The sequence below is a fragment of the Papio anubis genome, chromosome 13, assembly GCF_008728515.1.
Source record: "Papio anubis isolate 15944 chromosome 13, Panubis1.0, whole genome shotgun sequence".
NCBI classification, from domain to species: Eukaryota; Metazoa; Chordata; class Mammalia; order Primates; family Cercopithecidae; genus Papio; species Papio anubis.
Window position 1 is genome coordinate 24,356,333 of NC_044988.1, and position 26,430 is coordinate 24,382,762.

At 35.6% G+C, this 26,430-nt stretch overlaps 1 protein-coding gene across 4 annotated transcripts in view; it reads left to right on the top strand.

The window, feature by feature from the left end:
• The window catches only part of ALDH1A1 (aldehyde dehydrogenase 1 family member A1), a 184,364-nt gene that overhangs the window by 75,891 nt on the left and 82,043 nt on the right, over positions 1-26,430 (top strand). Inside the window, exon 1 of one of the 4 annotated variants that reach the window (XM_009188942.3) lies at positions 2,501-2,519. The exons of the other annotated variants lie outside the window; for them this stretch is intronic. The gene's annotated coding sequence lies outside the window, so the exon portion shown is untranslated. Of the gene's footprint in view, positions 1-2,500; positions 2,520-26,430 lie in introns of those variants that run through there. 4 annotated transcript variants of the gene reach the window in all.

Genomic DNA, 26,430 nt, shown 5'->3' on the forward strand with positions numbered 1-26,430 from the left:
CAAAATTCTACCAATTTCTTAGAAGACACAATGTGCCAAAATGTACACAAGAATAAATAGACAATATGAATAGGCCTATATGTAAAAAGAAATTGAATCAATAGTTAATAACCTTCCAAAACACACAACACCCTAGGTTGGTTCCCTAGTGAATTCTGTCAAACATTTAAGGCAGAAATTGTATCAATTTTCTACATCTCTTCCAGAAGATAGAAGCAGAGAGAATACTCCATGCCTCATTTTATGAGGCCAGCATTATCTCAGTATCAAAACCAGAAAAAGACATTATAATAATCAAAAAAATTTTTAGAACTAATTAGTGATTATAGCAATGTTGCAGGATATGAGGTTAACATACAAAAATCAATTGCATTCTTATATACCAGCGATAAGCAAGTGGAATTTCAGACTAGAAACATGTTAGCATTTACATTAGCACTCCAGAAAAATGGAATACTTTCCATTAAATGTAAACAAAATATATACAAGATCTATATGAGGAAAACTGCAGAACACTTATGAAAGATAACAAAAAGAACGGAACAAACGGAGAGATATTTCAGTTTTATAGCTACAAAGACTCAATATTATCAAGATATAAATTCTCCCAAATTGATTTATACAGTGAATAAAATTACAAACAAAAATTCCAACAAGTTATTTTGTGGATTTTGATAAACTATTTCGAACGTTTATATGGAGTGGCAAAAGACCCAGAATAGCCAACTTTATGTTGAAGAAGAGAAACAAAGTAGGAGAACCTGCACTACCAGAATTCAAGACTTACTGTAAAGCTTCAGTAATCAAGACAGTATGGCATTGGCAAAACGATAGACAAATACATTAATGAAACACAATAGAGAGCCCAGAAATAGACCCACATACATAGAGTCAACTAATCTTAGACAAGGGAACAAAGGCCTTTACAAGGGAGCAAAGATATAAGGGAGCAAAGATAGTCTTTTCAACAAATGGTGCTGGGACAACTGGAAGTCCACATGACAAAAAATAAGTCTAGGTATATGCCTTACAGCCTTCACAAAAAATAGCTCATTATGGACCGTAGATCTAAATGTAAGAAGACAAAACTATAAAACTCCTAGAAGGTAACATAGGAGAAAACCTTGATGATCTTGGGTATAACACTGACTTTTTACATACACCCTTAAAGGCATGGCCCATAAAATAAATAAATAATAAGCTGAACTTTATTAAAATTAAAAACTTCTGGTCTGCCAAAGAAAATGTTTTTAAAAATGAGATGGCAAGCCACAGACTGAAGAAAATATTTGCAAAAGATACATCTGATGAAGGATGATTATCCAAAATATACCAAAATACTTTTAAAACTCAACAATAAGATAACGGACAAATTTATTAAAATATGGACAGAAGACCTGAACAGACAAGTCACCAAATAAAATTGACAGATGGTAATAAACATAGGATAAAAAGTTCAATATTCTATGTTAGTAGGAAATTGAGAATTAAAACAACAATGCGATACCACGACATACCTATTCGAATGTCCAAAATTCAAAACACTGATAATACCAAATGCTGGCAAAGGTGTGGAAGAGGAAGGGCTCTTGTTTATTGCTAGTGGGAATGCAACATGGTACCGACACTTGGGAAGATAGTTTAGCAATTTCTTATAAAACATACTTTTACCATATGATCCAGAAATCACACTCCTTGGTATTTACCCAAATGAATTGAAAACTAGTCCACACAGAAATCTGCATATGGATGTTTACAGCAGATTTACTCACAATTGCCAACACCTGGAAGCAACCATGTTGTTCTTTGGTAAGTAAATAAGTACACATGGTACATTCGGACAATGGACTATTACTCAGTGCTGAAAAGAAATGAGTTATCAAGCCATAAAAAGGCATAGAGAAAGCTTAAATGCCTATCATTAAGTGAAAAAGTCAGTCTGAAAATGCTACATTCTGTATAACTCCAACTATAGGGAAATCTGGAAAAGGCTAAATTTTGCAGTAAAATGATGAGTGGTTGCCAGGGTTTGCAGGAGGAGAGAAGAATCGTCACAGCACAGAGGATTTTTAGGGCAGTGAAACTGTTCTGTATGACAGTGCAATAATGGAGCCGTGTCATCATATATTTGCCCAAACCCACAGAATGCGCAACACCAAGAGTGAACTCTAGTGTGAACTATGGACTTCGGGTGATAGTGATTTGACAGTGCAGGTTCATCAGTTGTAACCAATGCACCCTTCTGGTGTGGGAGGTCAAATAGTTGGCAGTTGTGCCTCTGTGGAGAAAGAGGGTATATGGAAATTCTCTATACTTTCCATTTAGTTTTGCTATGATGTTAAAATTTATTGTATATCCTTAATTAAGAACCTATTATTCCCCCCAAATTTTGCTAGATGCTGAAAATTCGAGGATGAGCAAGATATCGTTCATATTTCCCTAGATCTTGGATTCATTTGGAACAGAGTTCACATAAACAAAGAACTGTAAAAAAAAGTGACGAAATTGCCACAATAGAGGTATATAAAAATGTTCACCTCATTTATATGTTCTCATTTTTCAATTTTTCTTTATATAATAAAATACAACAATATATTTAAATGTTTTGATGCATTTGTCTACCTTCAGTCATCAAGTAAAATGTATTTTAATGTTATTTCTGATATTGTTTTTCCAAGAAAGGTAGCTTATAAAAATGATGAGTTAAATGAATTGTCAGTATTAGTATTAGTATTTTAAAATGAAGAATAACTTGTAGAATTTTATGTATATGTTATACTTGATAATACAAAGAATCTTCTATATATAATATTTAATATAATACGCTTAATAATACATTATATTTAAGAATATGATTATACATACCTAATTACATTTTATATTTCTATTGGAAAAGTTTTTTTAAAAATGCTTTGTGGAATTTTCCTCTCTCTTCTCACTCTTATACCTTCCTTTCCTCAGTATCAAAGCAAGTAAAGTCTTACGTTTTTAAAAATAGAAATAATAACAATAACAAAAAAGGAAAGGAAAGAAAGTCAGAAACACAACATTAACAGAATGCATATTTAACCAAGTCTGGGAGATCAAGCCAGACAGCACTTGGTAAATACTCTTTGGAGACAGTAATGCTCAAAGGTTGTGTTTGCTGTTGTGCTTGACGTTTGTTTTGCGTGTGATCTAAGACACCAGATGACCAGTAATCTCACTTGCCCTTTCTTTCTCTACTCTCTGTGGGCTCCGCATACACCTCCTTCCCCTGCAACCTTGCCTGCCCCTGGCCATCGCCCAGCTCACTGTTCTTCCAAAGATGTCTGGGATGGTTAGGATTCAGCAGGTCACACCTTAGCCTGTCAGGACCTGGCGCCTCCTGTGCCCAGCATTAGTCCATCGCTTCATTTCACCTCCAAAGAGCCCAGCGACAAGTCTGCCTTGTTAGACACAGATCTCAGTGAGCCCAAGGCAGCCAGCAGTTTCCCGTTTGGTTTCCTGTCATATCTCCTTATGTTTTGGCAGTCTGAGATATCCACAGTCCCTATTAACCTTAGCAAGGGCCATGCCAAGGAGGATGAATTGCTGGGGTAGGTGACTTCACTCAAGGGCTGTTAGATTTAGTCTGCACAAGGTCAGCATTTACAAACTGAGTATGGTTGGGTTTTAGTTTAGTTTATTTCAAATCTCCAGCCTTTTACTTAAGTTATGCAAGTTAAGGGAAACTGTCCATGGCACTTAGGTTTACAAGGTTTCATTTCACTTATCACACATTATCAGTTTTGAGCTTCACGACAATCCTGCAAGATAGATGGGTAAATATTTCCTGTGTTCCACTGGATTTCATTTATTTGTTATCCATTCATTCGTTTAACAAACTTCTTTGAGAATCTGCTCTGTATCTAGCACTGTACTTGGAGTGGAGCTACATACTAACGTGTTCTTATTCTCCATGGACTACTAGTCTTACAAGAGAAGCAAAGAATCAGGTAAACACTGCACAAAATGCTATTACAGATATAAGCAAAAAACAGAGAAGAGTGTACCCAGTAAGGTGGGTAAGAGGGTACATTTAGGAGATAGATGCTCAGAGGAGGTTTTGCTGAGTTGGAATCTGAAGAAATAAGACCTTTCCAGGAAAACAAATACAAGACCCTAACATATTTTGCCCCTATTTAGTACTCCCATGAACCCTAAAACATTCTAATTCATATGACTGCCTCTTTTCAGATTCAATCTAGGTTTAATGCAGTTATGAGAATGAAGCAGTCAATTAGCAAATAACTGGCACAAATAAGACAAAAACTCATTCCATATGACTTGTATGTAGCGTGTTTTTGTGAATCAAGAGTATTTTCCTCGGAGGAGCTAATTCTGTTTTAAAGAAAGCATTGAAGGTAGAGAAGAAATACATTATAAACTAAGACAATTTCAACCTAGTTATCTCCCAGATAGCAAAAATGGACAAGATTTCCCACTTATATTTTAAGTGAGGCTTATTATATGGTGAAGGTTTTGAGTTTTGTGAAGCACAGGCTTCAAATTTTGCTAAATAAAAATGGTGCTCGATTTATAGTTAAATTTCATCCTGAAGAAATTTTTTTTTTTCAGGAAGCATTAAAGAACTTCTACCCAGCCAAAAGTATGTTTTAAAGTCATTTTATTGGATAATGAAAGGAAGTGAAACATGTAAAAGAATATCAATGCGTTCCTCTTGTAGACTTTCCTGGAAAAACAGTTGAAAAAACTTCACAAAAGATCACTAAGAAAGATGACTCATTGGAAAACCGTGGTCTGTCTCAATAGACCATGCCAGGTCTGTCACGATTTGCTGTGTGGCTCTGGTAAAAAAGATTTTACCAGAGTGAGTCCTTGTGTCTTCTTTCGTATGATAAAGGTACTGGTCACCATTGTATTCCAATTTACAGTGTTTTAGTCACTAAATTAAATGATGTATGGGAAATAATTTGAAACACAATATACGATGCATAATAAAGTACTAAAAAGAATGTTTGCATTTATTATTATACATTAAATATGTTGTGTAATTAAAGAAGAATGATGCGTTTATTAGTAGACATTTGAGGGAAAGATTTGATGTAGACATCTCAGTAAAACTTAATGTTTTCTTATGGGTAGATTACAACAACTCCTGTCATGTTACCTGCAATTCACTTTAAATATTTCATCATAGATTGTATGACACAGGCATAGCCTGGAGATATTGTGGGTTTGGTTCCAGACCACCACAATAAAGTGAGTCACGCAAATTTTTTTATTTCCTAGTGCACGTAAAAGTTATGTTTACACTTTCCGGTAGTCTATTAAGTGTGGGATAACATTATGTCTACCAAATAATTATACATACCTTAATTAAAAACACTTTATTACAAAAAAGAAAAATAAAAAGCTCTTTTCATTAAAAAGAGTTAGGACTTTTCTCTGGATTGGGCTTTGGTTTTAGGAAACATTTTGGTCAGTTTGATCTTCTTTCCAAAACACTAAAACTTTCTCCTTATCAGCAATAAGGCTGTTTGCTTTCTTATCATTCGCGTGTTCACTGGAGCAGCACTTTCAATTTCCTTCAAGGACATTTTCTTTGCATTCACAGCTTGGCTAACCGTTTGGCCCAAGAGGCCTAGCCATTGGCCTATCTTGACTTCTGACACGCCTTCCTCACTAAGCTTAATCATTCTAACTTCTCGTTTAAAGTGAGAGATGTGCAACATTTGGTTTCACTTGAACACTTAAAGCCCATTGTAGGTTTATACGTTGGCCTAATTTCAATATTGTCATGTCTCGGAGAACAGGGAAGCTTGAGGAGAAGGAGAGAGACGGGGGAATGGCTGTTCGGTGGAGCAGAACACACACAACATTTATCAATTAAGTTCACCCTGTTACATTTGCATGGCTCATAGCACTCCAAAACAATTACAGTAGAAACATCAAAGATCACTGATCACAGATCTTCATAACAGCGATGAAATAATACAAAAGTTTGAAATATTGCAAGAATTACTAAAATGTGACATGGAGACATGAAGTGGGCACATGCTGTTGGAAAAGTGGTGCCCATAGACCTACTTGAAGCAGAGTTGTCACAAACCTTCAGTTTGTACAAAATGCAGTATCTGTGACATACAATGAAGTGAAGTGCAGGAAAACAAAGTATGCCATAGATGAGTGAATAAGTTAACTGTACTCTACTTGCTAAAGTGAATTGTTAGCATTTGAAGTATTATAATTAGAGATCTACCCTCCAGGAATGGTTAGAGCATTTGAAAGATCATGGCAGGGTACTGTGGCTCACGGCTGTAATCCCAGCACTTTGGGAGGCTGAGACGGGTAGATCACGAGGTCAGGAGTTCGAGACCAGCCTGGTCAACATAGTGAAATCCTGTTTCTACCAAAACAAAAACAAAAATTAGCCAGGTCTGGTGGCACGCCCCTGTAGTCCCAGCTACTCAGGAGGCTGAGGCAGGAGAATCACTTGAACCCGGGAGGCAGAGGTTGCAATGAGCCGAGATGGCACCATTGTACTCCAGCATGGGTGAAGAGCAAGACTGTCTCAAAAATAAAAACAAAAACAAAAAAACAAAGATCACAATCATTATTTCATAACGGAGGTTATTCCAAGTGCAATGCCTTCATATCACAATGACTGTAATATCACTACCTCCATCTGCATTTGAACAGAAGAGCTCTTTGAAACACATTTTTCCATTTTGAGAACCTGAGGAGCCAGGATCCTAACATCCTTAAAAGCTGTGTCCTAGTCTTAGGACTCCTGTTCTCGTCTGTGGGCCATTGGCGTAATAAAGGATTCACCTAATTACGGCTAGATGACTAGCACATTTTTCCTCAAGACTATTGTCCCTGGGCTTCCAGAGAATATTTTGTGCAAAGTACTGGTCAGTGCTTGAAGGGCAGAGAGATGGAATTTCACTTACTTGAAAGAACCGATTGTTTGAATGTTTTTGTACCTACTTGACAACAAATCTGTCATATGCTAAATTTTGTCAGAAACCAGCTGTCATGTAACATCCCACCTGGTATGTTAGAGAGAGAGGAAATAGAGCTTATAGCTACTTCTAATGTGGAGAAAGAGGGAGAAAAGCGAGGGTACTAGAAAATCAACTGAAAGAGCCTAAAAACGGTGAATGGAAAAACTGCCTAAATGCACTTTACCAAAATTCTCTTTTTAGTATTATTTGGAATATCAATCCAATTTTTTCTTACAAATGTGCCAAGCATCTACTATAAACTGCAGGTGTTGAAGGAATGATTACTTAGTGTCCCACATACGAGTTCCTGTTCTAAAGACTTCAAATATTTCTTGAAAGCACTGAGGAATTAATGATATTCCACTTTTATAAATCCTGAGTCATGTAGCTTACTTTACCTCCTTTTTTACTTTGGCTTCCAGAGAAGTCTGTGTTAAGTTTGATGTTCAATTATACGTCCTCTGATATCATCCAAACAGCTTTTATTTTCATTTTCTTCCCTTATGGGGCCTTTATTTTTAATTCTGATAATATTGCTCTATATTTTATATAATGCTTAATTTGTATTTAAGTTTTGCTGCCTTATATCCTTTGTAGAACCACAATAATTAATTCAAAATACAAACATATACTTACAAGTAAACTTATATATAAAATGGATTTCAAACCAGACTGCTGTAGAATTCTGTAACACTAAATAAGATTATCTCTTCTCTATCAGTTTATTTTCATAGTAAATAATTGAAAATTCAGAGAAATGAGTGAACATTAGAAGCAACAGTATAAAAGCTGAGTGCTCATTGTAAAAGAAATACATTTTAATGAGTTGTAAATCATAGGAAAATAGAAAGTGTGAACATTTCAAATAAGAAACCTCCTTAATGCACGTGTATAATTAAGGGTTTCCTCAAACAATAAAATTAAAAGTTCTCATTATACTTTTACATAATGTCTTTCAAAATATATTGTAATACTTTAGTTTTTTCTAAATTTTCTATACTTGGAAAAAACTTGCTGAGCACAGATTTTTAAATCAATAAGTTATTTTTCTATTCCTGCCACCTCCACTCCTCCCATCTCCAAGCTAATGATAAATAGAGAATTAAATATAAGAAAACGCTTTAATAACGTTATGAAACTTGGTCTGCTCTTCTGTAGGTGCTGAAATTCTTCCTTCTAGAAAGTCAGAAATTCAAATGGGCTACAGCCATTGATTGGTTAGTCTTGCTTTCAACATTTATGAAGCAGTGGCCCAATTTGTCCTTTTAACATTTATTTCCTTTGTGCCCAACATCTTGGAGGTTTCAAATTAGGATTAATTTCTTAATCTTCATGTTGTAGTACTTATCATCTCTCTCATTAGTCTAATTTGAGTTAATTAGAGTCTGTGGTTAGTTCTCCATCTGTGTTATAGTGGAACAATTGAAAAGAGAAGCACAGACACAATTATGCCATTGTATTGTCTGGAGGAGACAGAAAGCCAGTGGGGCTTCCCTTATTAGGTTAACATCTACCTGACTTCAAAATGATTCAATGATATAAATAGCAATGGGAGCCATTGGGAATTCCAAATCCCACCCCTTTTTCCTTTACCCACCCTTACAATCCAATTAATTCAAAGGTGATGGAGGAAGAGAAATGTTCTACATGTCAAAATGACAATGTCCATTAAATGATTTACCAAATGAGTAGTGTGTGTGATAGTTGTGTGTGAATTCACATTTTTACATTTAAAATAAATTTCCGTTTTGTCATGTTTTATTAAAATTCCCCTTCAAATCCATGTGGATGAAGTATATGCCTGAATAATCTTTTGGTGACCACAAGGGTTTGATAAACATGAGAATGAAATAAACATAAAATATTAGTGTTTCCATTATATTGAAAACCTGGCAGCTGTGGTATGGTTTGATACCCCAAAAGGAAACTTTGCTTAGGGGTATAGATTTTGGGAGGCAACTTTTGTTTTAAACGTAAGACATTCTTCAAAATCTATGTGAGGTAGACCAGTTCTGAATCTCAGTGCACAAATATATCTATAAAAACACCAAAAGAGGCATAATATTTGATATAATTAAATATACTTGCCATTTACTGCATTCAAGTAACGATAAGCTTCCAATTTAGTGGTTTAAAATTAGTAACTATTAAAAGTATAATCAATGAGTCATCACTATTTAGAAAATACAGATATCTTTTTAAATATATAGGTACCAACAATACTATTGTATAGGGAGAAAGATCTTAAAACTCATTCCTTAAGAAAATTCTAATTGAAAATCACTAGGAGCCATTAGAACATGAATAAATGTAAAACAAATAAAAAACAGATTTTAAGGTACCAAGATCAGGTGGTAGGAAATAAAATAAATGTCAGCTACTTAAGAAATCTACATTGAATAAGAAACTACTAATACTCTTCCAAAAGGGATATTAAGGAATTATCCTAAAGATATTCTCTTTAGAGCCCTCTAGATTCATAAAAGCACCAGCTAAGTTGTTTCCCTTATCTTTAAGTAAAATATATAGCATGAAAACATTGTTTATTTTTAACAATGTTAAAAATAAATAGGTTTTAATTGACTGTAATGCAAAGTTGTTTCTTAAAGGTAGCTATTATTTGCAGGAACATTTTCAAGGGAGAACTTTTATTCATGGATTCAGGTAGATAAGTTATATAGAAGTAATTATAAAAATATGTTAACTTTGGGGAGATACTATATATACTCTTTGGGTCTTTTAATTAAAACACATAAATTAAATAATAAAATATGATTACATGTTTTTATTGGAAACCAAAATTCAGTGAGACATATGGTTGGGTCTGTTCTTAGCCTATAAATGTTATATTCAATTTTAGTTGCAATGTTTATGTCTATGAGACTGCTTCACAAGCTATAGGAGCTATAATTTTATTGCAAAGGGCAAATGTGATTATTCTGAATTCTATACCAATCCAAAGAGACATTTCAATTCCAGTTTCTTGGCTGTAAAATGAGGACAATATCTGCTTAACATCTCCTTGTATTACTACAAGAACATTGATAAAATGTATGTGATAGTTGGGGGAATAGTAAAACCTTTGGCAAATGTAAGGTGGTCCCAGAATTTTCACTGCATCTTACTTTCAGTAATACACTCCACCTGGATGATTTGGGCAGAAAACAATCATCTGAAAATGTTTTTTATAATATTGCATGTTGATGAAAACATGCAGAGTTAGCTAGCCTGTATGCTGTCTTTGTGCCAATTAGGAAAGAAGCTCCTTATGCCAGACAAATGCAGGTTTTTGCCAGGGGCAAGGTTTCATGAGCGTAGTACAAACTGGGTCTTTTAGTCGGCAGTCCTCTGTTATAAATAACCTTTCCAACTGTACACTGTGACCCTGCAAAGATGCTTGGATATTATAAACTCAGGTTTTTACTAAAAATAAAAACTAACCTAATATGGGGCTCCCAGCACTTTACTAGCAATTGAAATGGTCCCACAAGTTAAGGAGAAATTTTTGCCCTGTGTGATTAGATTAGCTGTGGCTATTATGAAAACCTGATCTTTAGTCAGTTTTAATAGATATGCTCAAAAATACATATAATGATAATTGGCGACAGATTTTATAAACTGCAAAGATTGGTGAGTTTTAATTTCTATCTACAATGTAGATCAATGTTGTCCAGTTTAAAATATAATAAGCCATGTATGTAATTTAAATTTTTCTAGGAGTCACTTTTTAAAAAAATTAAAAAGGTGAATTTTAAAGAATTTCAATAATATATTTTATTTAATCCCACATATCCAAAATATTATTAATCCAACTCATAAACAATATTGAAAACCAATAACTGTTTCCCTTTCTTTCTTTGTTTTTCATAATTGTGTGTCTTATACTTAAAACAAATCTCAATCCAAAGGCTAAATTTTCATCAGATATACTTTATCTGTATTTACATTTTTTTTTTTTTTTTTTTTTTTTTGAGACGGAGTCTCGCTCTGTCACCCAGGCTGGAGTGCAGTGGCCGGATCTCAGCTCACTGCAAGCTCCGCCTCCCGGGTTTACGCCATTCTCCTGCCTCAGCCTCCCTAGTAGCTGGGACTACAGGCGCCCGTCACCTCGCCCGGCTAGTTTTTTTTGTATTTTTTAATAGAGACAGGGTTTCACCATGTTAGCCAGGATGGTCTCGATCTCCTGACCTTGTGATCCGCCTGTCTCGGCCTCCCAAAGTGCTGGGATTACAGGCTTGAGCCACCGCGCCCGGCGTTATTCCAAGTTTATTTAACTTTTTTCTTCTCTTGGGAAAGGGTCTCAGTCTGTCACCCAGGCTGGAGTGCAGTGGCGCGATCACGGCTCACCACAGTCTTGCTTTCCCAGGTCAAGTGATTCTCCCACCTCGGCCTCCTGAGCAGCTGGGACTACAGGCATGCACCACCACACCAGCTAATTTTTGTATTTTTTGTAGAGATGGGGTTTCTCCCTGTTGCTCAGGCTGGTCTCAAACTCCTGGGCTCAAGGGATCTGCCCGCCTCGGCCTCCAAAAGTGTTGGTACTACAGGTATGAGCCACTGTGTCCAGCCTTAACATTTTTTTAAAGTAAAATTTAAAAATCAGTTCTTGAGTCATACTTTCCATGTTTCATGTGCTCAGCACTTATATGTGGCCTGCGGCTACTATGTAGGATGGTGCAGTTAGTTTATATAGCTACTATAAAATTTTTCAAATATTTATTTAGTAATCATCAGATATGCTTTTAGATTTTCTAAAGATATGATATCTGACTACATGGCAAACATTTTTAAAATGATATTCATATAAAGAAGTTATTAATCAGATTTCAGCTACTTGAGAGGCTGACGCAGGAGGATTGTTTGAGGCCAGGAGTTCTAGACCAGCCTGAGCAACATAGCAAGACTCACTTTATGTTTTAAAAAAATAAGTTATTAATCAAATACAAAAAAGTAATAATTTCAATAAAATATATGAGGTTTATAGAAAAGATTTTGTAGAGTAATAGAAGTCAACCTTATTAAAATATTAGTTTCCCTGTATTTGCTTATTAACTTTGCGACTATCATCTTTTTGTCAAAAAGTGACGTTTATATTTACAATAGTTACATTCACAATTTTCTGCTCAAAATATGAATAACTCAGATGCTGCCTCAGTAACAAAAAAGTATTTTCAAATCTTCTAACATGATCAAACTTTGCCTGCCTGTTTTTACTTTCAAGAAAAAAAGTGAAAAACTCAGCTTATTTCTTTGATAATAAGAGTGGTTTTTTGATGTAGAGGAAAGAGACAGGAAAAATTTGATGCTTTATATATGTTTTTAAAGCTGCAACTTGAAAAATAAAATTATGAACACAATTTAGAATATTCACTCTTCACCACTAACTCTGCTAGCCCCTGGCACAAGAGAAGAATTGCAAAAATATACCAAACTTTTTTTTAAAACTCAATGTTTGTTCCAAGTTATGTTATACAATTTTTCTACTTTTATATTCCTTCTATATATTCTGAAGACTGTTCAACTTTTAGAGACAAGATGCATTATTTTTATGGAAGAAAGTCTTGAAAATTTATTATATTATTTATACTATTATTGTCACCATTATGTGAGAAGCAAAATCAAATATAATAATCTTTCCTCTCCAAGTAAATGGATACATATTATTCAAATTCTCGATGTGCTTTTACTTAATTGAACTTAAATTTTTGAACATAAAGTTTGCATTAATTTAATATGTAAAAATATCTGTCAAATCTGTGTACCTATTTCAGAAATTAAATATTTTCATTAATCATAATTTTATTTGTTCAAATTATTTTTACCTTTAAAATATATATATCTTAAACTAACTTCCTTTTGTTTGACACATTGATAAGGTGAAAAAGACCAAATTTTTATAACAGAAAATCATATAAAATTGTTTTCCTTATAAATTTTGTTGTTTTAAAAGTATATACTGAAAACATCATACTATAAGCTTTTCTTGTCTAGTGCTTTATATAAATTTTCCTACCCAAGGCCAGTCACTAAAAAACTGTCTAAAGTCCTGAGGGCCAATTAATTATTTAAAAATTGCAAGTCTTTCTCTTACTGAATCTTTTGAGTTTGCAAAATCTGTACAGACAACTACATGTCAAATGTACATGTAGTTGTCTGTACACAGACAACTTCATGTCTGGACTTTAGTTGGTATGAACTTGAATGACTTTTATGGGTAAATGACACAAACCTGTTCTAGGTTATCAAAGTGTTCTCTTTCTCATTGAAAATTACACAGAGTGCTCATGCAATTTCCTTCAGAGGAAGCAGATGTCTTGTTATGTTTCTGTTCATGACGTCCACAGAATAGGGCGGCATTGTAATACTTATTTCAGTAATGTAATTCATGGCACTATAAATATGCTGAATTGTCTGGTAATTCCATGAAGAGGCAGTGAATTGCAGTGACAAAGGAGAATTCTATGCAGAAAGTGATGTGCGAATAAGAAAAGCATGCAGCCTCATCTCTTGAAGAGACAATAGCTTTTCTAAGACAAATCCAAGCCAGGCGCCATGACTCATGCCTGTAATCCCAGCACTTCGAGAGGCCGAGGCAAGTGGATCACTTGAGGTCAGGAGTTCGAGACCAGGCTGGCCAACATGGCGAAAACCTCGTCTCTCCTAAAGATACAAAAATTAGCTGGGTTTGGTGGTGTATGCTTGGAATCCCAGCTACTCAGGAGGCTGAGGCAGGAGAGTTAATTGAATCCAGTAGGCAGAGTTTGCAGTGAGATGAGATGGCACCACTGCACTCCAGCCTGGGCGACAGAGCGAGACTCTGCTAAAAAAAAAAAAAAAAAAAAAACCCTTTGCGAACACTTTTTATACTAACATTTTATTGTGTTTAATGCTGCTTGTAATAATACACCAGTTAAAGCGTAGAAAAAAAATTCTTTCACATACATTTACTTAATTACAATAGTAACAGAGGGATTTACACTCCAGAATTTAAAAAGGGAGCTCCATCTTGATATCACTTACAAGCTTATGAACTAACTAAATCTTTTCTTATTTTGGTGTTCCTACTAGAAAATACGTTTTTCATAAATTTATAATGCCATATTTAGCCACATAAAGGTGAATATGTATTTATATGTATCATGAAGAACATGTCTACTTTTGTTTAAATTTAAACATAGTCTAGTTAAAACACAGTAATTCTTCACATTCTGTTTAAAAAAATACATCCAACCTTGTTGTTCTTCTTTAAATACAAAGCTGATGAGAGTTGTCACTTCGTGTGTAAGGAAAGACCTTTGATTCCCCCCAGGAGGATAACTGTTGGTTGGCTTTGCCCCTTTACACTCATGTATAATTTTGGATTTTTAAGCTCCAGGATATAAGTACGGGCAAGGACAGAGCTAGTGAATGTGCTTAGAATGTTCTGACACATTCTTCACTCTTCTCTCGTCTACTCTGGGTTTTTGAACGTGGTTGCAATTCATTTCCCATGTTCTTTTTGCTAAAATAAACTGAGAATATTGGGAGTTAGATCCAAAGTTTCTTCCTCCCTCCTTTCATGACTCCATTCCCATGAAAGCACGCTACTCCCACGTTGTCATCTAAAGATCATTCTACAATGCTACGTCTGTCACCCCTCTGCTGCCCTCTTGTAAAGAAGAGCAAGTTGTGACATGTGTTTATTGCCCTGGTTTTCAAAATATGTCCCATAGCAGAAGCATTAGTAATTATCTGCGAATTTGTTAGGAAATCCAGATTCTTGGACACCACTCCAATCTACTAAATTAGAAACTCTGGGGCTAGGAGACCTCAATTCTTATTTTAACAAGTTGCCCAGGTGATTACGAGTTTGAGAACCATTGACTAGCGAAAGGCAAAACAGAATTGCCCCAGGTCGGTAGAATCAGCCTAGAATGCAAGTGCCTAGACTCAGCTTAGATCTAATCGCCCAAGACCCTACATTTGTGTGATCATCAAGCTCCTCTTACACCTGTATTTAAAGATTATTTGGGTAATACTTGAAACAGAACTTCTCCAGGACTTTATTAACTTGAAGAAATTAATGACAGCATAGTCATATTTTAATAATGCAAAAAATAAATGAGAATATGAGTAATGAATAATTTTTATTAAATATTTCTTGTCTTTAAAGATGATATAGAAATTATTGGCCCTCTGATTACTGGCTCTACAAATGGGCACATCTGAATGCCAAAGAGTGATCAACAAAATCTTTGTGAAATTAGCTTTAGCACTTCTGTTTGAGAAGTAAAATATCTCTTGTAGGACATTGGTGAACTAAACCACACTGATGTACTCAAATACCATTGTTACTTCCCTTCATCTTGTTATCAAAAAATTTATCTGAAGTACACCTGTGAAATGGTACTCAGTTCTTTTGGCACTTTCAGACAGTTGAATGCATTAGTGCTCTGTTTTCATTAGCCTGTAAATTTGTGCAAACGTAAATGAACTGTGAGCACTATCATAATTGTTTTATAGTTTGCAGACAAGATTTACTGTGTATCCCTTTACTCAGAGCATTACTTCTTTCTCAGTTTACTTCTGGTAATTTCTTTGTATTTTCATTTGATACATTTTTTTTTTTTAAAGTTAACATGGTGGCCTGTCTTATCTTTAAAAATATTTAGAGATCTAATAAGCACCATCATTTCAGGAAAAAAAAAAAAATTGAACCATCTTTCCTCTCAAAGCCAGTATTTCACAAGTGATCACAGTGATAGTTTGGCGTGAGTATAAAGTTTTCAAAGGGGGCTGACACTGGAACCATCTTATTGAAATAGGTAAGTTTTAAATACCCTAGATGAGAATGCATGTCTAAAAGCACAAGTTGTTGAAAGGTGACAAGTTATCAAGGGTGATTATGCTTAGCAGGCTTGATTTCTCTATACCTCAGGTATCCTCTCCCCCAGTTCCCACTGTCTCTGGGGAGACTTTGTGTTAAGTACAATGAAATTATCATCACTTGGGGGCTTGCACTGCCAGACATAATCCAGGTAAAACATTCGTGTGATGCAGCCAAGTATATGGCTTAGTGTACTCATGATGGGATTCCTTTTGCTCTGTAAAATGATAGGCACAGGCAGAAGGATTATGTAAATTATAAAGGGAATGAAATGTAATGCAGAGGGTGTAACTCTATGCTGGGCTGCCAAACAAGAGATGGCATGTACCTGGCACCATGCTGAAGGGAGATGTCTAAAAATGGAAGCACAGTTACTTTTTATAGGCATACTCCTCCCAGGGACTTACTCTACGTAGTTATATTAAACCATCTCCTCACAATTCCAATGTTACTGCCAGAGAGTCTCTAAATAATTCCATATTTTGCTGCCCACAGCTCTCTTGGAACAAACCTTAGGCTTTGGAATCATGGTGATTAACAATTTAATGTACTTTGTCTTCAGAACAATTTTTGTAAAAATCTGTCATGAACATGGTACACAAAGAAAATGTTTTCCTGCATCTCCCCCTAGGACCATGATATGTGTTACTCTTATATTTAATAATTATGTATTGAACAGACTTACTTTAAGTCACGTGCTGTATTAGTTTCTGGGGATACAGTGCTAGCAAGACACAGTCCTGTAATAGCTGAGTGCATATGACAGATTCATAGACACCATAGTGTGGTAAGTTCCATGATCAGAAGTCATTAGATGCTTTGAATCAAGCATCTATTAGACCACATGAAGCAAAGACACTGACCCCCACTCCTAAGGAGCCATGGAAGGTTTCCTAGAATACCGTCATATCAAGGTTGAGACCTGAAATAGTAATTAACCAAATGAAGAGAGAGAGAGAGGCAAGATGGGCAAGAAGAAAAAAAGAGAGAGAGAGGAAAAGATATAGATAGAGAAAATATCATATTCTAATTTCCATAAGCCAAAGAGGGAGTTCTATTCAGGGTGCTAAAGTAACATGATGAAGCTCAATTTATGGGCAAGGAAGTACAGAGGTGAGGCTGTTAGAGGTGGTAAGCTAGGCCTACAACATGAAGGAAGTTTAACACAGCACACTAAGGAGTTTGAATTTTATCAGCCAGAGTACAACAGGGAGACACTGAACAGGTTTGTGCATTTGCAGTGGCATGATGACTAAATTTGTGTTTTACAAGGAATGGACTGCCTCTGTAAAGAAAAAATTAGAAGGGCCAAGATTGGCAGAATATTTAGTGATCTATTCAACATTTTCTTTCCCTTATATGTAAAGCACAATGCCAGGAATGTTTCAGATGCTCAATAAATATCAGATGAAATATTATTTAAAATAATTTCCTCTTGTACTATACAGTCTAGTATAAGTATAGAAAAACAACGAATCCTTCTAGTAAATTTCTGTTACAGTCATTAGCTTTCTCCTAAGGCTACGGAACTTTCTTTAGGGAACTCAAATCATTAACGATGACATCCTATCACCAAGCATTCAGGCAGGGGAGGGGGTGGTTTAAAGAGTAACTTTTCTCTTATCTATGAACTTTACCATCAAACTAATGTAACCCCAGTTGTAATAGAATGACTTAGCACTTTGCATATGGTCTTTTGAAATGATATATAGGCAAAAGCTTTCACCATAAAGCAATTCTTTCTTGTTATTATGTAACTACATTTGTGTAGTCAGTTCTCCTCTTTACCTCTCTCAAAATGCAGCGTCATCAGTGTGATGCCTAACTGCAAAAATATTTATCTATAGATTTACTGCCCACGTATCCAACATGTAAAAATCAAGCGGCTATCTGAATCTTGACCTTGAAACAGATTGCTGCAGTGAAAGTTGAAAGCTGTTCAACCACAATTGCTTTTAACAGTGCAAGTTGATGATTAACAACTTTATCTACAACCTGATGTGGTGATAAGGATTTTTTTTTGTATTTATAGTATATTTAATAGAGAAAACTTAAGTCAGCTATTCCTTAAATATTTGCATGCAAAATAGTTTAATTTTAAGGTTGGAAAACTTCATGTTAATGTTAAATTTGTTCTCTATAGATACATAATTTGAATTTCCATGGCAAATAAGTACCTTAATGAGCAGCCTGAGAGAATAAAGTGGACGTGGAATCATGTAGCACAGAGCTTGAAAGGCAGGCCCATCTGCTCTAAAGCACTGTGTTCCAGTTAGGAACAGAGGTCTTGAGAGCCTGGCACCTCTCCTTGTCCAGGCCTACATCGTTGACTTTCGGATGGCTGGAACTGAGACACTGACTCTTGACTGGAATCAGGATCCTCTCCACTTAATCCAGTGTTTTAATTTTTTTGTGAGAATTTTCCAAATTGCAGCTGTCAATAGACTGTGAAAAATTATTTAAAATGATTTTTGTATTTCTGCACCTATTTTTATACTTATCTCAATGATTCGTCTCTATGGGGGATATTTTAGTCAGTTATTCTGCTTTTGGCTTCCCATTGCCAATATTTAGCTTAAATTTCATAAATGCAGGCAAACTTTACATATAATGTTGTGTTCTTTAGTAGGTACATAAAATCAAATTAACTCTTTTGGAACAATTTTGAGGATAATTCTTAATAACTGACTAACATTCCCAGGGACATTATCTGATTTCTGGTAACTCCTGTGATGTATTAACCAAAAGGTGTCTGTTAAGTCATTTTGTAACCCCAGAAGACATCTAGATTAGATTCACTGTTTTCTTTCAAAGCATTTTTTTTTAACAGACTGGCTTGATTTACAATAGGCTTAAGAAAAACAGTTTATGCTTCACAGTCTCCTAAAACATACAGCAAACTAGATTTTTCAAACATCACAAAGTTGCCTAGGAAGACGATTTACAAAGGTAGGTCCTCTACACCATCATTATGAAGTGGGTGGGGGTAAAGAATTGAAAAGAGTTTGAGATTCTGAACTTGGGACTACTGCTAAGAAACTTTAATCCTGATAAGAATTCTCTGCATTGAGTGCTCTCACTGTAAGATTTGTGGACCCAGCGGATCATTGCCCAACTTTGGCTATGATGGCCAGATTTGAAAAGAAACCTGGGCAGAATGTCCTGCTGATAACAGAAGCCTAGATTCCTCCTTAGAAGTGTGTTCCTTTGAATGAGTCATGCTGCTTAACTTTCAAAAATCTGCTTAGGTACCCTATCCCCATGACACAGTTATTTCTCAGAGATAGTACATTCAGAAACTTGCATCATTTCCAGCAAATATTGAGGTAATGTACAATGTGATATGATATTTATATGGCATATTTAATATAGTTTATACTTGTAATGTAATATATTACATATGGTTACATAAGCATCATTTGTTTTTAAGTTCATGAATAATACTGACTCTTTCTACATGCAGCACACACTAACATATTCCACTGCATTTTATTTTTGTAAATGCTGGTCTCAACTTACTGAATTGACATTACATTTTAGTTTGACAATTAATTTGACTGATTTTCTGATTTGTCAGTTGAAAAATACTGTTTAAGCCATATTAAAGATATATATATATATATATGCCATTTAAAAAATAGTTGTAATCCTTGTCAAGAATTTTATGCTTTAGCCTACAAGTAAGAGTAAATTTTTGAAGAGTTTTTTTTTTCTCTCTTTTTATTTTTTTTTAATTATACTTTAAGTTCTAGGGTACATGTGCACAATGTGCAGGTTTGTTACGTATGTATACATGTGCCATGTTGGTGTGCTGCACCCATTAACTCACCATTGACATTAGGTATATCTCCTAATGCTATCCTTCCCCCCTCCCCGCTCCCCACAATAGGACGCGGTGTGTGATGTTCCCCTTCCTGTGTTCAAGTGATCTCATTGTTCAATTCCCACCTTTGAGTGAGAACATGCGGTATTTGGTTTTCTGAGCAAAGGAATGGAGTGATCCTTTTGGTATTTTGAAAGACTATTCTGCCTGCACCGTAGGGCATGGGTTGGTGGAGATGGAGACATTCAGGGTGTCATCTGTCTGTTCAACAGCCTGGAGCCTCCTTGAGCAGCAGAATAGGATCCGCCTCTCCTCACCATGGCTTTGCCTGCATGTCCAGGAGGCAACTGAAGGGTAAGGGTTTTAAGATAGTGATCTCCACTTCTCCAGAGGCCAGACCTAGGAAACAAGAAAGCAAAGCAAGGGGATTATAAAATTAGTCCAGTCTTTCGGGGCAGTGGTTTAGAAACTTAAAGAATCTACTTGCACGCTAGCCATGGGTACTCTGTTATCCAGATTACTCACATATTTTAGTCACTGGAATGTTCATTAATTCAAGATATAAAACAGTTGTTATGTGTCAAGATTTGTCCTAAGTGTCAGGGATTTAGAGAAATAAGGCTAATTCCTGGCCCTGAAGGAGATCTACATATCTTTCGCTAAAAGAAAGTCCATCATGTATTTTCTGCATTTATTTCCTTTTTGTTCTTTGTATATAAAAGTCTCTGAAAATCTAGCCTGGCTTAGGTGTACTGAGAGGAAAAAAAATAACGTAAAATGTAGAAAGAACTTTCTCCCCTACCACCAGCACCATGGGAAAGTGGAAACTCCAGAGAACAAGGTTGGAGTCACTTTGTTCAAAATGGACGTCTCCGTGGGGACTCTGCTTCCAGTGAGAAATCCTTTGAAGTTCTGGATTTTGTTTGAGAGAGTCAGCATTTCCTTAATCCTTCAGCATAGTCTTTTCATATGTCTTTTCAAAACACGTGAGGTTAACTATTAAGAAAATCGGTTGTTTATCATGAAAAGCCCAAAGATGAATGGAAGACACTCTCCATTGTTCATAAACACATCTCCCATCATGTAGTTAAGCTATCAGCGAGTAATGCTGGCAACAGCTGAAAAGGGTTTACAAAATACTAAGGGACGTGAGATAAAGATCTGAGCAGTAACATAGAACAGAGGTAGGGTTATTGAAAGCACACTTTTCCCCGAACCCCAGCATACACAATAACTCCCTCTGTGGGTAGCAGGCTTCGGTAGAAGATCAAAGAACTAACACTTGAGACTATATCAAGAAATCTACTCGTTAAAGAGCCAAAAATGTAGATCAGAATCTTCTTTCAGATTAACTCAGGATACGAAGCAGAAGAAAATGGACAAAATATCTTTCCAGTGAAGTGAAAAAGAAAAAGAAAACAATCATCTACAGTTCAAAGTGGACCACTGAAGTGGGGGGGCCCTAAAATGTTGTGTCTATTTGGATACCTGCAGACAATTTCATCACTGCCCCCGCCACCACTGAGTGGCCAACTATTTGTCTCACATTTCTGAAAATTATGAAACCGCTATAGAAAATGTAAAGCCCTAAATGAGAAACAAGGCATTTTGGAAAACTGTTCAATAATTACGGTAAATTATCACTGCAGGGGGACTGGATGCATTGGCAAATCATTAATAGGCTCCCACTTGGCCTAAATAATTGGTATTCGGTATTTTGTAGCTAGTTTGTAATACCTAATGAATATTTCTTTATTACTCCTTTAACCTGCAAAATGAAACAGTGAAACTAGATGATCTCTAAGTCAGTTCCTAGTCTTAAGACCTTATACCCTAATACCTTGGGTAAAGATAAACCTATTAGTCTAGAATATATATTATTTACAAATGTGTGTGTGTATATGTAAAAGAATGATTCTGATAATAAAGAGCACACCTGAACTGTGGCATCTCTGCTAGATGGCACCATTAGGTGCATCTCATAGGGTTCTGAATGTTACCGTCATCTTGATGATAATTTAATACATGAAATAAAAATCACTAATGGGCATATGACTTCATACAGCATCTTTTGACGAAGACCATGTCTTTCATCTGAGGAAAGTTCAGTTTTCTTTGGATTGAATCTATATGTTAGAGTTTGACCTTTAATTTCTTGCACAGTAAGTCAGCATTTGCTGATAAAGATAATAAACTAACTTTCATATCACTGTTATATAATCCACAAAAAGAAAATCTACACCTTTATCTTTTCCCATGGCATTCGCATAACTTTGCACCTCATTACAACACAAAAGGCCCTTGTGTATGGTCTTTTGCAACAGGGCATACTCCTTGTGTATACACCTGGAATCTTGTTTATATTTGGTGTGGTGGTACCCATAAGAGCATTTTTGTGGTAGGTGTTGCTGTTTGCACCACAATTCTACTTCTAGCTTGACTTACAGACATCAGAACCTAGTAAACACAAGTGAATTTCATGTGACTACATTGTTTTATGTGTGAATAGTGTCTCCCAGAATTCTGTGACTCTGATGCCCTTGTCTTAGTGAAAATAATCACTTCTTTGGTAAGGACTTGAGGGGGTCAGTAGAAAAGAAAGCAGTAATCTACAGTTGCTCTGAGAAAGAGGCCACATAGTGAAAAGTTTCAGGGTATGCTTGATCATAATAGTTCACGTCTTGCTAAAATGGTTGTCTTCTGTTCTTTAATAACCATTTTGTAGATATCCATGAGAGGGAAACATACCAAAAATTAAAATGTATTCAAACATATATTTCATGAACACATACTATGCCCTGTCTTATCTAAAATGTGTGAGTCTTAAAGCAACTGTTCACATATACGTAGTTAGAAATGCAGAGTACTGGATGGGAGCCAGGGGATCCAAGTCCCAGAAGGAAATACTTTTAATATACTGCATTATTCAGGCCTTTAATCTCTTGGATTGTTATATAATGTTTCACTGCACTATTTGGAAATGCTTCCAAACCGCAGAATGTCTTCAGCATTGCAAATAAATTACTGTGCCAACATGTTTCTGCCACCCTGTTGAGCCACATTATTAGATGAGGTCCCTCAGCACAAATTACTTTTTGAGCAACTAGATTCATTTGGTTGGAAACATCAGACCTTCAATAACCTTTTAACACAAAAATCTGGGATCTTATTTCATGCATGCATTCAGTTAATCAACATGTATTTGTTCAGGCATTAGCTAGGAGCTATAGTACAGAGTTTGGCGGAGAAAGTAGACAATTAAAATGATTTCTGCCTTCAAATTGCTCAAAATCTAGGAGAGAAAAGATAGCTAATCATAATTATAAAACAGTATGATTAAGATTATAAGCAAAAGTGTCAGAAAGTAGAACTGAGGATTAATAGAGAAACAGAATCCTGATGGCATCATCTGAGCCCCTGTATCCAGCTATATTTGAAGCCAACTCTCTTACTGCAATTCTTTGGTTCCATAAGTTCTGTTGGTTTAATTTTGTTTTGTTAGCGTAGTTGGAGTTTCTGTATTTGTAGTTTAAAATCTTCTCACTAATATCAGAAGCAAAAGTCAGAAAAAAATGGAAGCAGAGAGCTGTACTGAGGAATCAAAGTAATCCAGATGAGTGATAACAATATAGCTAAAGAAGAGAGGATATACCCAAAGTGTGTGAATCCTGAATGAGCAAGACTCACTAGCTGTGTGAGGGTGGGGAGAGGGAGAATGAGGGGCCATGATGTTATCTGTAAAACACTTTCCACCATGAAACCTAGACTAGTGAAAGGGGTACATTTTAGCTAAAATGAGTGAAAGAAGCATGAGATCTTTTAGTTCTTCTTGGGGTTCAGTCCAAGGAAACTTTTGTGGTTTATTGTGTGCTGGTGAATAACCAATGTGAAGAAGTAAAGGCTGCGTGTGCGTCTCCTCCCAGGTAGTACAGGAGTCACGTTCTGAGCTTGGTGTAATTAACTAACATAGCACTTGATGTTCCTTCACCTAAAAGCTGAGCACTGTCAGATGTGAGTACCAGCTAAGCTGGGTGCTCAGAAAAGGATGATGATGACTCACTGTGCTCTACTTCCATGCCTGCCACTGCTGTGAATGGGATAAAACTTAAACCCTCATCTTTGAAGCCAGTCTTTGCGGGTAACTCCAAGCAGAGCAGTAATTCAATCTCCAGTTCCCAGCGGTATAAGTGACAGTGGTTTCAGAGAGATGATGCCATGTCTGTGCCAAAATGCAGCTGAAAAAAGCATCCATTACCTCTATTCAAAAATTCAAGATTAATCTTGAGTGATGGGTTCCTTTTGATGAAATGAAAAAAAAAAAAAAAAAAAAGAAAAGCTAGGTAGGAGCTTAAAATAAATTTGGTTCTTAAAAAATTGAATTATATATTATCTAGTATAAACCTATCGCCTATAGAGAGCTCATTCAAATCTGCATGTGAACATTAAGACTTCAGTATAAAGAGAATGAGCAGGAGGCCCACTCATGAAGAGAAAGGCACAATAAAGAGACTTGTGGAGACTTGTTTAGCTTTATAGGCAATCAAATAAATTTAAATTAAAACTCAGCTAACATATCATTTATTACTAACAACTTGGAAGCAGGGACTTAAAAATATTAAAGTGAAATCATCATTTGGAATGGAGTATGGCAATATTTCATTTATAATATTCAAAACCATAAAATATCTTTGATCTTACCCAGTATTTCTATCCTTATGATTATAATCTAAGGATATTATTCAGCAGAGTAAAAAGATATATGCATGAAATAATCATTTAGCATTCTCCATAATATCAAATATATTGAGAAAAGCTTAACTGGCCAACAGTAAGCAAATGGATAGAACACATGTTGTAAAAATGTACGTAGGCATAAATATTATAGTTACAAAACTGTGGAAATCTGGAAAGTGGTTTTGTAACTTTTGAAATAAACTGTATACAAAATTGTATGCATATTATGTAAACTAATTGTATATATTTGGAAAAGACTGAGTTCAATCAAATAAAGAAAACAGAAACAAAGTAATATATGTATTAAAAATTAATTTATGGCAGAATGGAAGAGGGACAGAAGAGGAACTATTCAATAAATTGTGTTAGGACAAAGTCAATTAAGTCATTTAAGACAAAAAAATTGTGTTAAGACAAAGTCCTTAAGACAAAGTCAATTCTGGGCAAATAAAAAACTCATAGGTAAAAGGTGAAACTGATAAATATTTATTTATTTATTTATTTATTTATTTATTTATTTATTTATTTTATTATGTTTTAAATTCTGGGACACATGTACAGAACGTGCAGGTTTGTTACATAGGTATACATGTGCCATGGTGGTTTGCTGCACTCATCAACCCATCATCTACATTAGGTGTTTCACCTAATACTCTCCCTCCCCTAGCCTCCAATGCCCTGACAGGTTCTGGTTGTGTGATGTTCCCCTCCCTGTGTCCATGTGTTCCCATTATTCAACTCCCAATTATGAGTGAGAACATGTGGCGTTTGGTTTTCTGTTCTTGTGTTAGTGCTATAATCCCTGTAGTATGGGGATATCCACTCACAGACTGGGTGTATTTGTCAGGATAAGACTAAACTACTGTAAATGATGTCCAACATCCAGTGGCCTATTGATCAGAGCAGCCCATGCCTTTCTCCCATAAAGGTCCACATGAGTTCACGCCAGGTTTTCAGGAAAACCTTATTCTTTGAGATCATTCATAGACCAAATTCCTTCTATATCCTTGGCACTGTCACTATTTATATGATCAGACCTGAATTTCCACCTCATCTAGCTTCCTGCTGGTGGGAAAGCGGGAGAACATGGAGGAGGTACAGTCAATGTCTAAAATCACAGACCAAGAAGTGGCATGCTAAACTTCTGGAAACGTGCTGTGCAGTAATGTGCCAGCCTCGGTATTATTGCTATGGAAGATGAGGGTCATCGATTTTGGTGGGAAAGTAGCAGTCTCTCCCTCAGAGGGAGTAACAGTTGTCTACCTAGCAGAAGAACACCAGCCCAATCCACACTAAACAGAGATGTAAAGAACATGCTTCCAAATGTGGAGATGATCAAATAACACACTAACGATATCTTCTTGGAAGAAAAGTCCATAAAAATTCTTTGGGGCTTTCTACTTTCAAACTGAATTATGAACGATTCTCATAATTTCTCTCTCTTTCACTAGAGATGAGAGAAGGAAATATAATCTTTTTCTAGTCACCAAAATATCTGTATATTTAGTTATTATATGAGAACAAAGTTGGCAGAATAACAATGTGATCACAGAATACATTAACCTCAAACTAAGAGGGGGAAAAAAAAAAAAAACTAGTGACACAAAATTGCCACAGATTAAGAACACCGGTGAGGTGATATGGTCATGGTCTCCTTGTCTCCCAAGGCAAATAAATATAAAGTTTTGTGGGAATAGCCTCGTATATTAATCATAAAAAATCCTCACCAGGTCTCTTGTTTTCTTAAGCAGTTTATGCATAGTTTTGTAAATGAAAAATTGGTATTAATGACTTTCTAAATGACCTTTTCTAATGACTTTCATACTTTGGACCAAGTGTGCTGGTTGGGAATCTTGTTTCTAAACTATAATATGAGTATCCTATCTGTGCCAACTCAAGTTGAACTATTGCTTGGGAAACTTAGAACTAATAAATCATTAGCTATTCATTGAATAGATACTGGGTGGTCTACACCCAAATCTAGGTACTTTTCTTTAACATCAATGTCAGTAATT